At 38.8% G+C, this 14,524-nt stretch overlaps 1 protein-coding gene across 1 annotated transcript in view; it reads right to left on the bottom strand.

The window, feature by feature from the left end:
• RAB10 (RAB10, member RAS oncogene family) overlaps window positions 1-14,524 on the bottom strand; it is an 82,824-nt gene that overhangs the window by 28,442 nt on the left and 39,858 nt on the right. The gene's annotated exons all lie outside the window — the stretch shown is intronic.

Raw genomic sequence — 14,524 nt, 5'->3', positions numbered from 1 at the left:
CCTTTACTAGCTTGCAAAGTAAAAGACTATTACCAGGGATAAAGAGGGTCACTTGTTTCTTTTCTTTTTTTTAAGATTTTATTTGTGAGAGAGAGACTACACATGCGTACTTGCAGCGAGGGAGGAGAGGAAGAAGCAGACTCCCTGCTCAGCAGGGAGCCCGACATTGGACTCGATCCCAGGACCCTGGAATCATGACCTGAGCCAAAGGCAGGCACTTAACTGAGCCACCCAGGCACCCAAGAGGGTCATTTCATAATGATAAAAGTGTGAATTCATTAAGAAGGCATAAAAATACTAAATGTTTAATCATCTAATAACACAGAATTTCAATATACCTGAAGTGAAAGTATTGCAGATCTCCCAGACTTGTCTGCTCCCTAACCAACCAAAATCTTCAACTTGGGTTGAGTTTCCCATACCCGAATCAAAAGAAAAAGAGGGCCATGTGCCTGGCATTCATAAATCTCAGGCTTTATCTACAGCCCATATTTTTGTTTCTCTATGAATTACTGAGAAAATTGTCCTACAGTGACCTAGTTGTCAAGACCAACTCTGAACAAGACTAACAATTCCAATTAGGCATACAATTTGTTAATTAATGACAAACCTGACAACCATTACTATTTCAGAAAACTTCCTGAAGAGAGGTGAAATTAGGACATGGTCTGAAACCTCCATATCTTGTGAGATAGAAACTAGGTACAACTGGAAAATTAAGATTTTAGGCTGTTTTAAGCCACCTACCTCCATCCTAGACTCCTTGAGTTTCTCTCTTGATCAATGTTTTCTATCCTCAAAACTAGTCAGCAGTGGTTAAAGCAGTTCTTCATTCTTTTCTGCACAAAAACTCTCCTTATCTACCTCGGCTATTTATACCTCAATCTTTATTACTGGTTTTTCCTTATCTCTCTGAACTTTTCTAAAAATTGGAGTGAACTTTTCTATCTTCACTCATTCCCTTGGTGATTTTCACTAATTTCATGGCTTTAAATTCCACACACACTCAAATTTATATCACAACTCTCAAATTTATATCACAGCCCAGACCTCTCTCTTGAACTCCAAACCTGAGATAACCATTTATTGTCTATCTTCAAATCCCATCTTTCGTAAAGACTAAAGCAGAAGTCCTTAAAAAGGGTTCATAAGGCCCTACGCATTCTGCCCGCTTCCCTCTTTTTCTATCCTGTCCTCATAATTCTCTGCATCTTTCTCTGATCTAGCTAAGTGTATCAGCCCCCTTGTTGTTCCACACACAGGTCACGAAGATTCCCACCTCAAGGCCTTTGCATATAATTATTCTCCCAACTTGGAATACCTCTTTTCCATCCATTATAGCTCCCTCCCCTCACTATCCTTTCCTAAGTGCCAACATTACCCCATGTCTCTCACCCTATGTCCATTGTCTGTTAATAATCCCTACTCTTCTTCCTTACTTTTTATCTTTAACATCCTTCAAATATACTTTATTTACTTATTCCTGTTATTTATTGTCTGTCTCCCTATGCCAACAGATAAGATCCACAAGGGTAGGAATTTTTATGTTTAATTCAGTTAAATTCCCAGCACCTAGAGCTATGCCTGACATAAAAGCAGACATTCAGAAAGTATCTGAATAAACAGATAAATGATGTTTTCTAGAGAAAGTGAAATGGTACCTGAGAAAAGATATATAGATATTTCACCCTTCGGATGAAATTCACTTATAGAGGCTCAGGCCAAAATATGAACAACAAAAGTTCCAATGAGATACCAAAACCAAAACAAACCAAAAAAGAGAACCTGAAGGAAACAGAGGCAATGCAGAGAAAGAGAAAAGACGGCTCCTTTTATCTTCTCAGAACAAGATGGGGAAAAAAAGAGAAAGGGAGGAAGGAAAATTAACCTGAACCAGAAAATTCTTGGAAATTAAAAGGGGAGGGGCGGATAATATATTAAACAGAAAGACTGAAAGAGAAAATTGAGATCTCCCAGAAAACATATAACAAAATGACAAAGAATGGAATTTATGTGATATATGACAGAAGATCAAACCGGGAAGTCTGACATCTAATTAACAGAAGTTCAAGAAAGAACAGAAAAAATGACATATAGAAAATAATAATTTAAAAACTGTACAAGAAATCTGCACAGCAAACAATAGAACTAAAAGGCAACCTACAGAAAAGGAGACGATATTTACAAATGACATATGTGATAAAGGGTTAATATCCTAAATACATAAAGAACTTATAAAACTCAACACCCGAAAAACTCATAATCCAATTAAAAAATGGGCAGAAGACATGAATACATATTTTCCCAAAGAAGACATACAGATGGCCAACAGAAACATGAAAAGATGCTCAACATCACCTATTACCAGGGTAACACATCAAAACTACAATGAGATTATCACATTACATATGTCAGAATGGTTAAAATCAACAACCCAAGAAACAACAGGTGTTGGCTAGGATGTGGAGAAGGGGGAACCCTCTTGCACTGTGGGTGGGAAGGTAAACTGCTCCAGCCACTCTGGAAAACAGTATGGAGGTTCCTCAAAAAGTTACAGAACTACCCTATGATCCAGCAATTGCACTACTAGGTATTTACCCCAAAAATACAAAAATACTAATTCAAAGGGATACTGCACCCTGATGTCTATATCAGCATTATTTACAATAGCCAAATTACGGAAACTGCCCCAAAGCCCACTGATTCATGAATGGATAAAGAAGATAAAAATGGGGCCTGGATGGCTCAGTCAGTTAGGTGTCTGCCTTTGGCTCAGGTCCTGATCCCAGGGTTCTAGGATTGAGCCCCATGCTCCCTCTCCCTCTGGCCTTCACCCCCAACTCATACTCTTGCACTCTCTCCCTTACAAATAAAATCTTTAAAAAAAAGAGAGAGAGAGAGAGAGACGATAACGACACCCACACACTGGAATATTTATCAGCCATAAAAAAGAATGAAATCTTACAACCACATGGATGGAGCCAGAGAATATTATTATGCTAAGTGAAATAAGTCAGTCAGACAAAGACAAATACATATGATTTCACTCATATGTGGAATTTAAGAAACAAAACAAATGAGCAAAGGGAAAAAAAAATAAAAGGAGAGAGAGAGGCAAACCAAGAAACAAAACTCTTAACTACAGAGAACAAACCAATGGTTACCAGAAGGGAGGTGGGTGGCGGGATGGGTAAAATAGGTGATGGGGATTAAGGAGTGCACTTGTGATGAGCACCTGGCGTATGGAAGTGCCGAATCACCATACTGTACACCTGAAACTAATATACTGTACATTAACTGGAATTTAAATTAGAACTTTATTAAAGATTTTATTTATTTGATGGCGAGAGACAGCAAGACAGAGAACACAAGCAGGGAAAGCGGGAGAGGGAGAAGGAGTCTCCCCAATGAGCAGGGAGCCCGACATGGGGCTTGATCCCAGAACCCTGAGATCATGACCTGAGCCTAAGGCAGACGCTTAACGACTGAGCCACCCAGGCACCCCTAAATTAGAACTTTAAAAAAATTGTGCAAGAAAACTTCACAGAACTAAAGGAATCTATTTTAGATGGACTCATCAAATGCCCAGCATAACGAATAAAATAAGGTCTATACCAAGTAGTAGCGCCATGAAATTTCAAGACACCAGGAATAAAGATAATATTATAAAAGCTTGCAGAAACAAAATGGACCGTATTAAAAATCAAAAGTGACAACTCTGAGCTTGTACTTTTCAACAGCAACACTAGAATACAATAAGATAATGTTTTTTTAAAGATTTTATTTGACAGACAGAGCACGAGAGAGTACAAACAGGGGAAGTGACAAAGGGAGAGGGAGACACAGGGTTGACGCAGGGCTGGATCCCAGGACTCTGGGATCATGACCTGAGCAGACGGCGGACACTTAACTGACTAAGCCACCCAGGTGCCCCAATAAGATAATGTCTTTAAAAAATATTTTCAACCTGACACACCTGGCTGGCTCAGCCAGTATCATGCGACTCGATCTCACAGACATGAGTCTAAGACCCACATGGAGTACAGAGCTTTCTTTAAAAAAACAAAACAAACAAAAGTATTTGTTTTAAAGATTTTTATTTATTTATTTATTTGACAGAGATAGAGCAGGAGAGCACAAGCAGGGGGAGCAGCAGAGGGAGAGGGAGAAGCAGGCTCCCCGCAGAGCAGAGAGCCCAATGTGGGGGCTCAATCCCAGGACTGAGTCACCCAGGCACCCCACAAAAGTATTTTCAACCCATATCCAGCCCCAAATCAAATGAAAGTAAAATAAATGCATTTCCACACATGAAAGATCTCTAAATAGTTAGCTCCCATGCATCTTTTCTAAGACAACTACCAGGAGATTGCTTTGCCAAAAATAAGAAGAAATCCAGCCAACAGTGAGGTAAATGGCAGCTCAAACTGGCCTAGAGAGCAACCAGTTCAGAAGCGAATGAGGACAGAAAAGGACAGAAAAAAAACGAGAGGAAAGTTCCAAGAAGTATGCCTACTCGGAGAGGGAGGGGAAGAAATGGTATTAATGTAATTTGTATGAAAAACAGAAATACAGGGGTGCTTGGGTGCCTCAGTTGGTTAAGCATCTGCCTTCGGCTCAGGTCGTGATCCCAGGGTCCTAGGATCGAGTCCCGCATCAGGCTCCCTGCTCTGTGGGGAGCCTACTTCTCCCTCTGCCTCTGCCTTTCTCTCTCTCTCATGAATAAATAAATAAAATCTTTAAAAAAAAAAAAAAAGAAAAGAAAAGAAAAGAAAAGAAAAGAAAAATTCAGAGGCAATTCTGTTGCAGAGTTTGGGATAAAGTATGGATAGTGTCTTGAAATCTAAGTGAACGTAACAATGAAGGAACTGTAAATTACAATAAAAACAGAAAGTCATCCAAGAAAGGAAATGTGATTAGAGTACACTACTTGTTTTAACAGCTAATAAAAACATTGTTATGACTATTTGAGGTGAAGAAAAAGGCACCAGGAGTGTCCGGTGTTATCTGAGTAATCGATTCTCATTTCCCATAACAACAGAGAGAATTTCTGAAGTTTTTTTTTAAGATTTTATTCATTTATTTATTTATTTGGCAGGGTACAAGCAGGGGGAGCAGCAGACACGCCGCTGAGCGGGGAGCCTCCCAGGAGCCTAATGCAGGACTTGATCCTGGGACCCTGGGATCATGACCTGAACCGAAGGCAGACGCTTAATCGACTGAGCCACCCAGGCTCCCTGAAGTTAAGTTTTTGGGGTTCATTTTGTTTTCAGTTAAAAGCTATGACTAAGGAATATGATGTTGAAGAATAGAGAAAAAGGCCAGAAAGTGTTTGGAAAGGCAAACACACAGGTAGGCACAGGCACAGGACAAAGATTTGTTGTTGCTGCTGTCCCAGGCCTTGAAATACTATGTGACTTCTAAAATTCTGGTCTATTTCATTAACAGAAATAAAAACTGGGTTAACAGAGAAGGAGGTGTGTTTATAAATATGTTCTCTCCACTACTTAAACACTTCAACTTGATCATCATATTTTAGCCTGGCCCTAAGCCACCCCTGCAGTCTCATTCCCTCCATTCTTCCTCCTGTAGTCCCCTTCAAACACAACTTTTGCAGCTGTGTACTTTTTCCAGGTAAATACCTTTGCCACTCCAGCATATACTTTCTACATTCCCCAGAACACACACACCTAAGCATGGTAAAAACTTATACCAAGATACAGTAGAAAAGCTTTCGGTAAAATTTAGGAATTAGAGCAAAATCAATAGCTCAACTGCCAAGAGAAGCGAGGAAAATCTATCACCCTTTAAGATTCTGCCAGGAGAAATAATCAGATTCTCCTCCAACACTATCATTTCCTAAATTACCACAGACTACAGCAATCATAGCGTTTGATCCAACCAGTGATTCTCTTTTAGGTTTTGCTTTGTAAAAACACTCTAAAGGAAATCTGTATTTTTTACAGATTCCTGGGACTCAGCTCACACGAATATTTCAATTTACTGCAATCTAACTTTTACCAATTTTCAGCTGCTCAGAAAAGTAAGAAACAATACCAGCCAAAGTATCTGCCTCTATGATATTGCAGAAGCACCATCAAGTGGCAAGAGAAGTAACTGCAACTTCTAGCCACTATAAATACCCGTTTAGCTTTTGATGACACACCAATACGTAGCATTTAACGCGGGCAGAAATATAATAAACTCCAGACACCCAAAGTTTAACAACTCATAGGTAAATAATATCTCTGATTTTTAACAAGTGAAAATAAAGTATTTTCAACACATCAGGAAAGGAAATAAGAATCCTACACCTAGGGGCACCTGGGTGGCACAGTGGTTAAGCGTCTGCCTTCAGCTCAGGGCATGATCCCGGTGTTATGGGATCGAGCCCCACATCAGGCTCCTCCGCTGTGAGCCTGCTTCTTCCTCTCCCACTCCCCCTGCTTGTGTTCCCTCTCTCGCTGGCTGTCTCTATCTCTGTCAAATAAATAAATAAAATCTTAAAAAAAAAAAAAAAGAATCCTACACCTAGAATCCTTTGAATGTAGCTTTGTCTGGAATTTAAGAAATATGATTCTGATCCTAACTCTAGCTCTGTCATAATAGCACAAATTTTGAAAAGACCACTTTTCAATACAGACATTAGTTTCTTTATCTAGATGCAGATGTGCAAATGTAGAACGCAAAAGTTTCCTGTAAAGATTCTTTCATATAATAGTAATAACTTACTAAACACTTTGAGAATTTACAATGTGCCTGGCATTGTTTTAAGCCCTTTAAGTGGATTAATGCATTAAATCCTCAGAACAATCTTAACCCATACTTTTATCTCCATTCTACAAATGAAAAATAAGAACCAGTATCAGAAGAAAAAAAAAGTAGTAACACTAATAATATTTACTGGGTAACTACTAAGTGTTCTAAGCATTTCACATATACGATCTCATTTAATTTCCAAAAATATCCTCTGCAAAAATACTAATATGCCTATTCATAGAAGAGGAAATTTTATTTTTTTAAATTCAAATTTTAGTTAACATACAGTGCAATATTGGTTTCAGGAGTAGAATTCAGTGATTCATCACTTATCTGCAACACCCAGTGATTATCACAAGTGCCCTTTTTAATACCCATCACCCATCTGGCCTACCTCCCGCCTACCTCCCTCCATCAACCCTCAGTTTTTTCTGTATCATTAAGAGTCTCTTATGGTTTGTTTCCCTCTCTCCTGTTTTTCTTCACCCCCTTCCCATACGTTCATCTGTTTTCTTTCTTAAATTCCACATGAATGAGATCATACGGTATTTGTCTTTCTCTGACTTATTTCACTTAGCATAATACACTCTAGCTCTATCCACGTCATTGCAAATGGTAAGATTTCATTCGTTTTGCTGGCTGGGTAATATTCCATTGTGTTTGGAACACACACACACCTTTTTTTTTTTTTTTTTTTTTTTTAAGATTTTATTTATTTGACAGAGAGACAGCCAGTGAGAGAGGGAACACAAGCAGGGGGAGTGGGAGAGGAAGAAGCAGGCTCATAGCGGAGGAGCCTGATGTGGGGCTCGATCCCATAACGCTGGGATCACGCCCTGAGCCGAAGGCAGACGCTTAACTGCTGTGCCACCCAGGCGCCCCCCCCCCACATCTTTAGCCATTCATCAGCTGATGGACATTTGAGCTCTCTCCATAGTTTGGCTATTGTTAATAATGCTGCCATAAACACTGGGGTGCAGGTACCCCTTCAAATCTGTATTTTTGTATCTTTTGGGTAGACACCTAGTAGTGCAATTGCTGGATCGAAGTATAGTTCTATTTTTAATGTTTTTGGTTTTTTTTTAAGATTTTATTTATGTATTTGACAGAGGGGGAGATAGCCAGCGAGAGAGGGAACACAAGCAGGGGGAGTGGGAGAGGAAGAAGCAGGCTGCCAGTGGAGCAGGGAGCCCGACACAGGGCTCGATCCAGAGTGCCCCGAGCCGAAGGCAGACACTTAACAACTGAGCCACACAGGTGCCCCTATTTTGAGTGTTTTGAGAAACCTCCATACTGTTCTCCAGAGTGGCTGTGCCAGTTTGCATTCCCACCAATAGTGCAACAGGGTTCCCCTTTCCAGAAGAGGAAACTTTAATTTATCCAAGGTCAGAGAACTAATAGGTGGCAGAACCAGAAATCAGTTCCATGTGTTTTTTCAGAACATACAAGCTCTTAACCTACATTAAGTTCCATAACTCCATTTTCTAAATTTATTTTTATTATTTTTGAGATAGAGAACACATGGGNNNCTGGGCGTGCAGGGGTGGGGGGAGGGGAAGGGGGAGAGAGAGAGAATCTTAATTAAGCAGGCTCCAAATCCAGCGTGGAGCCCAAAGCGAGGCTCCATCTCACCAACACGGAGATCATGACTTGGGCTAAAATCAAGATTTGGATGCTCAGCCAACCGAGCCACCCACCCAGGTGCCCCCATAACTCCATTTTTTATTTACCTATTTTCTACTGAGGTAAAATTCATAAAAGATGCACCATTTTAAAATGAACAATTCAGTACATTCACAATGTTGTGCTACCAGCACCTCTATCTAATTCCAAAATATTTTCATCACCTCAAAAGGAAATTCCATACCCACGAAGCAGTTGCTTTCCTATTATCCCCTCCCATGACTCCTGGAAACATGTCTGCATTCTGTCTCTATCAATTTACCTATTCTGGGTATTTTATATAAACAGAAGCACACAACATGTGACCTTCTGTCTCTAGCTTCTTTCACTTAGCATAATGTTTTCAAGGTCTATCCACATTGTAGCATTTAACAGTACTTCATTCTTTTATGAATGAAAATTCCCTTATATGTATATACACCATAATTTGTTTATCCGCTTCTTTAAGATTTTATTTATTTTCACACAAGAGCAAGCACAAGCAGGAGTTGGGAGGAGGGGCAGAGGGAGAAGCAGAGTCCCTGTTGAACAGGGAGTCCCAAGTGGGACTTGATCCCAGGCCTGGGCTCATGATCCGAGCTGAAGGCAGCCACCCAACCAACTAAGCCACCCAGGCGCCCCATCCACTTCTTTCTTGACGAAAATTTGGGATGTTTCCAACTTTTGGCTTTTGTGAATAGCACTGCTGTGAACACACACATACATGTATTTTATGTGAGCACGTGTTTTTCAATTCTTTGGGGAATATAATGAATACAACTGCTGGGTCATATGATCAAATTAAATGTAATTGTATGTTTAACTGCTTGAGGAACCACTGTTTTCCACATCAGCTACACCATTTTACATTCCCACTAGCAACTTCCGAGGGTTTAATTTTCTACACCCTTGCCAATGTTTATTATCTTCCCTTTTAAATTTTAAGTCATCATAGTGACTGGGTATGAAGTAGTACCTCACTGTGGTTTTGATTTGCATTTCCCAAAGGACTAATGATGTTGAGCATCAATTCATCTGTCTGCTAGCCATCTGTATATCTTCTCTGAAGAAATGTGTATTCAAGTCCTTTGCCCACTTTTTAATCAAGTTTTTGTTGTTGAGATACAGGATTCTTCTTACATTTTGGGTACCAGACCCTTATCCAATATATGGTTTGCAAATATTTCCTACACTAGGTAGGCTCTTTTCACTTTAATTTCCACTGATGCTACAAAAGCTTTTAATTTTGATGAAGTCCAATTAAATTATCTACTTTTTATTTTGTTGCATGCTATGTAACTTCATTGATTTTGATTTTTGAAATGCATGAGATAAAGTTTCTGGAATTAAAAAATTACTGACAGGATGGGGCGCCCGGGTAGCGCGGTTGTTAGGCGTCTGCCTTCGGCTCAGGGCGTGATCCCGGCATTTTGGGATCAAGTCCCACATCGGGCTCCTCCGCTGGGAGCCTGCTTCTTCCTCTCCCACTCCCCCTGCTGTGTTCCCTCTCTCGCTGGCTGTCTCTCTGTCACATAAATAAATAAAATCTTTAAAAAAAAAAAAAAAAAGAAAGTATTTAAAAAAATTACTGACAGGGAATTTATACTCCAGAGAGAGTAGAGAATAAAATTTTTAAAAACTGTTTTAATCTTTATTTATTTGTGGGGCGTCTAGGTGGCTCAGCTGGTTAAGTGTCTGCCTTTGGCTCGGGTTAGGGTCCCTGGGTCAGGATCCCTGCTCAGTGGGGAGTCTGCTTCCCCCCTCTCCCTCGGCCCCTGCCCACCCCCCATTTGTGCTCTCTCTCTCAAATTAAATAAAATCTTTAAAAAGACTTAAAGATTTTATTTAATTTGAGAGAGAGAGAGAGAGAGCACATGCACACTCACAAGGTGGGGGGCGGGGAGTCTAAAGCAGACTCTGCACTGAGCACAGAGGTCGACTCAGGGCTCGATCTCAAGATCCTGAGAGATCACAACCTGAGCTGAAACCAAGAGCCGGATGCTTAACTGACTGCACCAACCAGGCACCACAGTAAAATAAAAATTTTAATGTTAGTAATCACAAATGCTATAAACAGGCATGGGGAGAGAGCTATTTCATACAAGAGAATCAGGAAATGCTTTACTGAAAGACCTTTGAGCAAAGACCTCAAGGAGGTCTGGAAACAAAGCCATGTGAATATCTAAGGCAGAGGAAATACTAAGAGCAAAGGATCTGAAGTAAAAATATGCTTGGTGTGTTCAAGAAACAGGGGTTTAGAGGTGCCTGGGTGGCACAGCGGTTAAGCGTCTGCCTTCGGCTCAGGGCGTGATCCCGGTGTTGTGGGATCGAGCCCCACATCAGGCTCCTCTGCTATGAGCCTGCTTCTTCTCTCCCACTTCCCCTGCTTGTGTTCCCTCTCTCACTGGCTGTCTCTGTCAAATAAATAAATAAAATCTTAAAAAAAAAAAAAGAAACAGGGGTTTGAATACAGTGATATAAGCCTTCTAAACCATGAACAGGGTAAAGTTCTTTAAGTTCTCTCAACAGTACTTTGCAGTTCTCAGTGCCTAGGTCTTACACATTATTTTGTTAAATTTATTCCTATTTCATTTTTAGGATGCTATTAATAAATAATACTTTTAAAAGTTTCATTTTCCAATTGTTTGTTGCTAAATACAGAATACAACTTATTTTTGTATATGAACCTGTATCCTGCAACTTTACTACAGTCACTTCTTAATTCTAGCTGCTCTTTTTTGGGGGGACGGGAGTGGTGCTTAGGGTTTTCTAGGAACGTAATCATAATCAGGTAGTCTACAAAATGGTACTTTTTTATCATCTTCCTTTCCAACCTCTGATTTCTTTCTTTCTCTTGCCTTACTGTTACCAGCTAGGCCCTCTAATAAAATGTTGTTTTGTACCTGATCCTTAAGAGAAAGCTTAGACTGAAAGCTTCACCATTAAAGTATCATGTTAACTGTACATCATTTAGGTTGAGGAAATGGCATTCTAGTCCTAGTTTGCTGAGGTATTATGATGCAAATAAGGTTGCGTTTTGTCAAATGCTTTTTCTGTACCTATTAAGATGATCATGACTTTTCTTCTTTATCCCATTAAGTCAGCTAATTAAAATTGATTTTGAATGTGAAATCAACATCGGATTCTGGAAATAAGGCCTACTTGGTCATGATGTATTATTCTTTTTATAAGTTCCCAGAATTGCTTTGCAATTATTTAGATAAGGATTCTTACGTACATGTTCATGAAGGACATGTCAATGTTCATTAGAGATATCTTTGGTTTTAGTATCTAGGATAAGGCTGGTCCAATAAATGATTTGAAAAGTGTGTCCTCCTCCGCCATCTACTAAAATAGAATTTCCTTCCTTAAACATTTGATAAACTCACCAGTGAAGCCATCTGGGCCTTAAAGTTTCTTTCAGAAAAACTTAAGATTCTATTTCTCTAATATAGGTCTATTTACTCTATCAATCACTACAGAGAAATGTTGAATATACAACTATATAACTGTAGATTTCTATTTCTCCTTCCAATTCTGATGATTTTGGTTTCAAGTCTTTTGAAACCCTGTTACTAGGGATATAAATATGATAAATTGACACCTCTATTATTACAAAAAAATTATCTTTATTCCTGGAAGTATATCCCCTGCTCTGAAATCTACTTTAATGTTAATATAGCCACTTGAGCTTTTTAAATAATTAGTAGCTTATTAGATAGTCTTAATATATTTTTAGCAGTTGCACTAGAGTTTATAATATACTTTTTTAACTTAGCACAATTCACCTTCGAACAGCATTATACCATTTCTCATATTAATATAAGAACCTTACAGCAGTAAACTCCCACTTTCTGCCTCCCATTATCGGGCCATTATTTTTTTCACTTCTACTTGTACTTCTGAATTTTATTTGTCAATTATCTTTGAAATAAATTTAAATCTGAGAAAAAGGTATTTTATATTTCCCCACATGCACCATTTCTTATCCTCTTCACTCCTCTGTGTATATCTGAGTTCCACCTAGAATGACTTTCTTCACCCGGAAAAACTACCTTTACATTTTTAATAGTGCAAGACTGTTAAGCAAGAAATTCTCTCAGCTTTTGTCTGGAAAACATCCTTCTTCTGCCTTCATTTTTGAAAGGTATTTTTGTTAGGATTAAATTCTAACTTGATAGTTTTCTGCCTTTGAACTTTTTGTTTTTCAATATTCTATTTTTAAATAATCTCTACACCCAATGTGAGGCTCGAACTTACAACCCTGAGATCAATAGTTGCATGCCCTACTGACTGAGCCAACCAGGTGCCCCTCCCTTCAGAACTTTAAAAGTGTTACTCCATTGTATTCTGGCTTGCCCTGCCTTCCCCCCCAATACCTCTTTTGGTAGAAATGCAGATTTAAAAAATATTTTTTATTATGAAATGATTTTAAAGAAAAGTTGCAAAAACAGAGTCCACATATACCTTTCATTCAGCTTCTCCTAATGTTAACACTTACATAACCATTTATCAGAAACAAGAAAGTGGGGCGCCTGGGTGGCACAGCGGTTGGGCATCTGCCTTCGGCTCAGGGCGTGATCCCGGCGTTGTGGGATCGAGCCCCACATCAGGCTCCTCCGCTATGAGCCTGCTTCTTCCTCTCCCACTCCCCCTGCTTGTGTTCCTTCTCTCGCTGGCTGTCTCTATCTCTGTCAAATAAATAAATAAAATCTTAAAAAAAAAAAAAAAGAAAGTCTAGTTTAAAAAAAAAAAAGAAACAAGAAAGTAACACTGGTACAATGCGATTAACTATAGACCTAATCTACCAGTTTTTTTCACTAATGTCTTTGTCTGTTTCAGGATCCAATCTAATTCCCACACTGCATTTAGTTGACAAGGCTCCCGCAATCTGTAACAGTTATCAGTATGTTATTGTCTTGCGTGACCTTGATAATTTTGAAGAATAGTCAGGTATTTTGTACAATCTCCCTCCATTTGGGTCTGAGACCTTCTCATAATTGGAGCAAAGCTTCACATTCTTGTAAGAATACCACAGGATAAATAATGTTTTGCCTTTCTTAGCTCATTATCAGGGAGTATACATTGCAAATGTCTTATTGCTGTGGTATTAACCTTGGTAACTTGATTATCGTGGTATCTACAGCTTCTCTCCACTATAAATTCACTGTTTTTCCCTTCGTAACTATTAAGTTTTTTGGAGAAAATACTTTAAGACTATGCAAATATCATGCATCTCATCATACCTTCACCCACTGATTTTACCTTCCTTCATCAATTTGTTCCTGTGACAACTGTTACTATAAAATTTGCCTAATGGTAATTGTATGTTTCAGTTGCTGCTTTACACTTAGTAACTGGAATTCAATTATTTATTATTGCCAATATGGACTCATAGATATTCTATTCTACTTCTTATAATGCAATGCTATAATTATTTGATGCCTGCTTTGGTCATCAGAAGCTCTTTCAGGTTGGCTCTTACGTTCTTTTGACATGTCCCACCCTTTTCTAGCACTTGTTTTCTGGCACTAAAGATGTCCCAGGATCATCCTCTATTGCCCCCATCCCAGCTCTTTGTTCAAAGAGCCCTGGTTCCTCTTACTGAAGAATTGTAGAGTCCAAGATCTGGGCACAAGATATGCTCATTGCTACTGGGATGTCACTGCTTCTAGGCACTCCCAAAGGACAGAGTGAGGAAATACATTTATGTAAAATTAACCCATGCATACACATACATCTACATTTCTGTAACTATCTATCTGTATGTATATATATATATATACATATATATACATATATATATATACATATATATATATAACCATGAGTTAATATTGATACCTCTGAAACCTCCAATTCAACACCAGAAAGTTCTCATTCTAGTCTTTCTCCTTTCCATACTTGTAACCTCTTCATTTAACAATTAGATACCTGGCTGTCACTATCTAAAATATATTTACTTATATATTCAATCCCAGTATATACATAAAGTAGTTTACACACAAAGCAGTTTCAGACTTACCAACCCATACCCTTATGAGAAAGGGTAGATCTACTAACAGAATACTTGCATATAGTTCTTTTAATCTTTAGTCTTACAGTC

Source organism: Ursus maritimus, unplaced genomic scaffold (genome assembly GCF_017311325.1).
Source record: "Ursus maritimus isolate PB19 unplaced genomic scaffold, ASM1731132v1 scaffold_6, whole genome shotgun sequence".
Classification (NCBI taxonomy): domain Eukaryota; kingdom Metazoa; phylum Chordata; class Mammalia; order Carnivora; family Ursidae; genus Ursus; species Ursus maritimus.
Note: the sequence above shows the minus strand (reverse complement) of the source record. Positions and strands in the feature narration are given on the sequence as shown.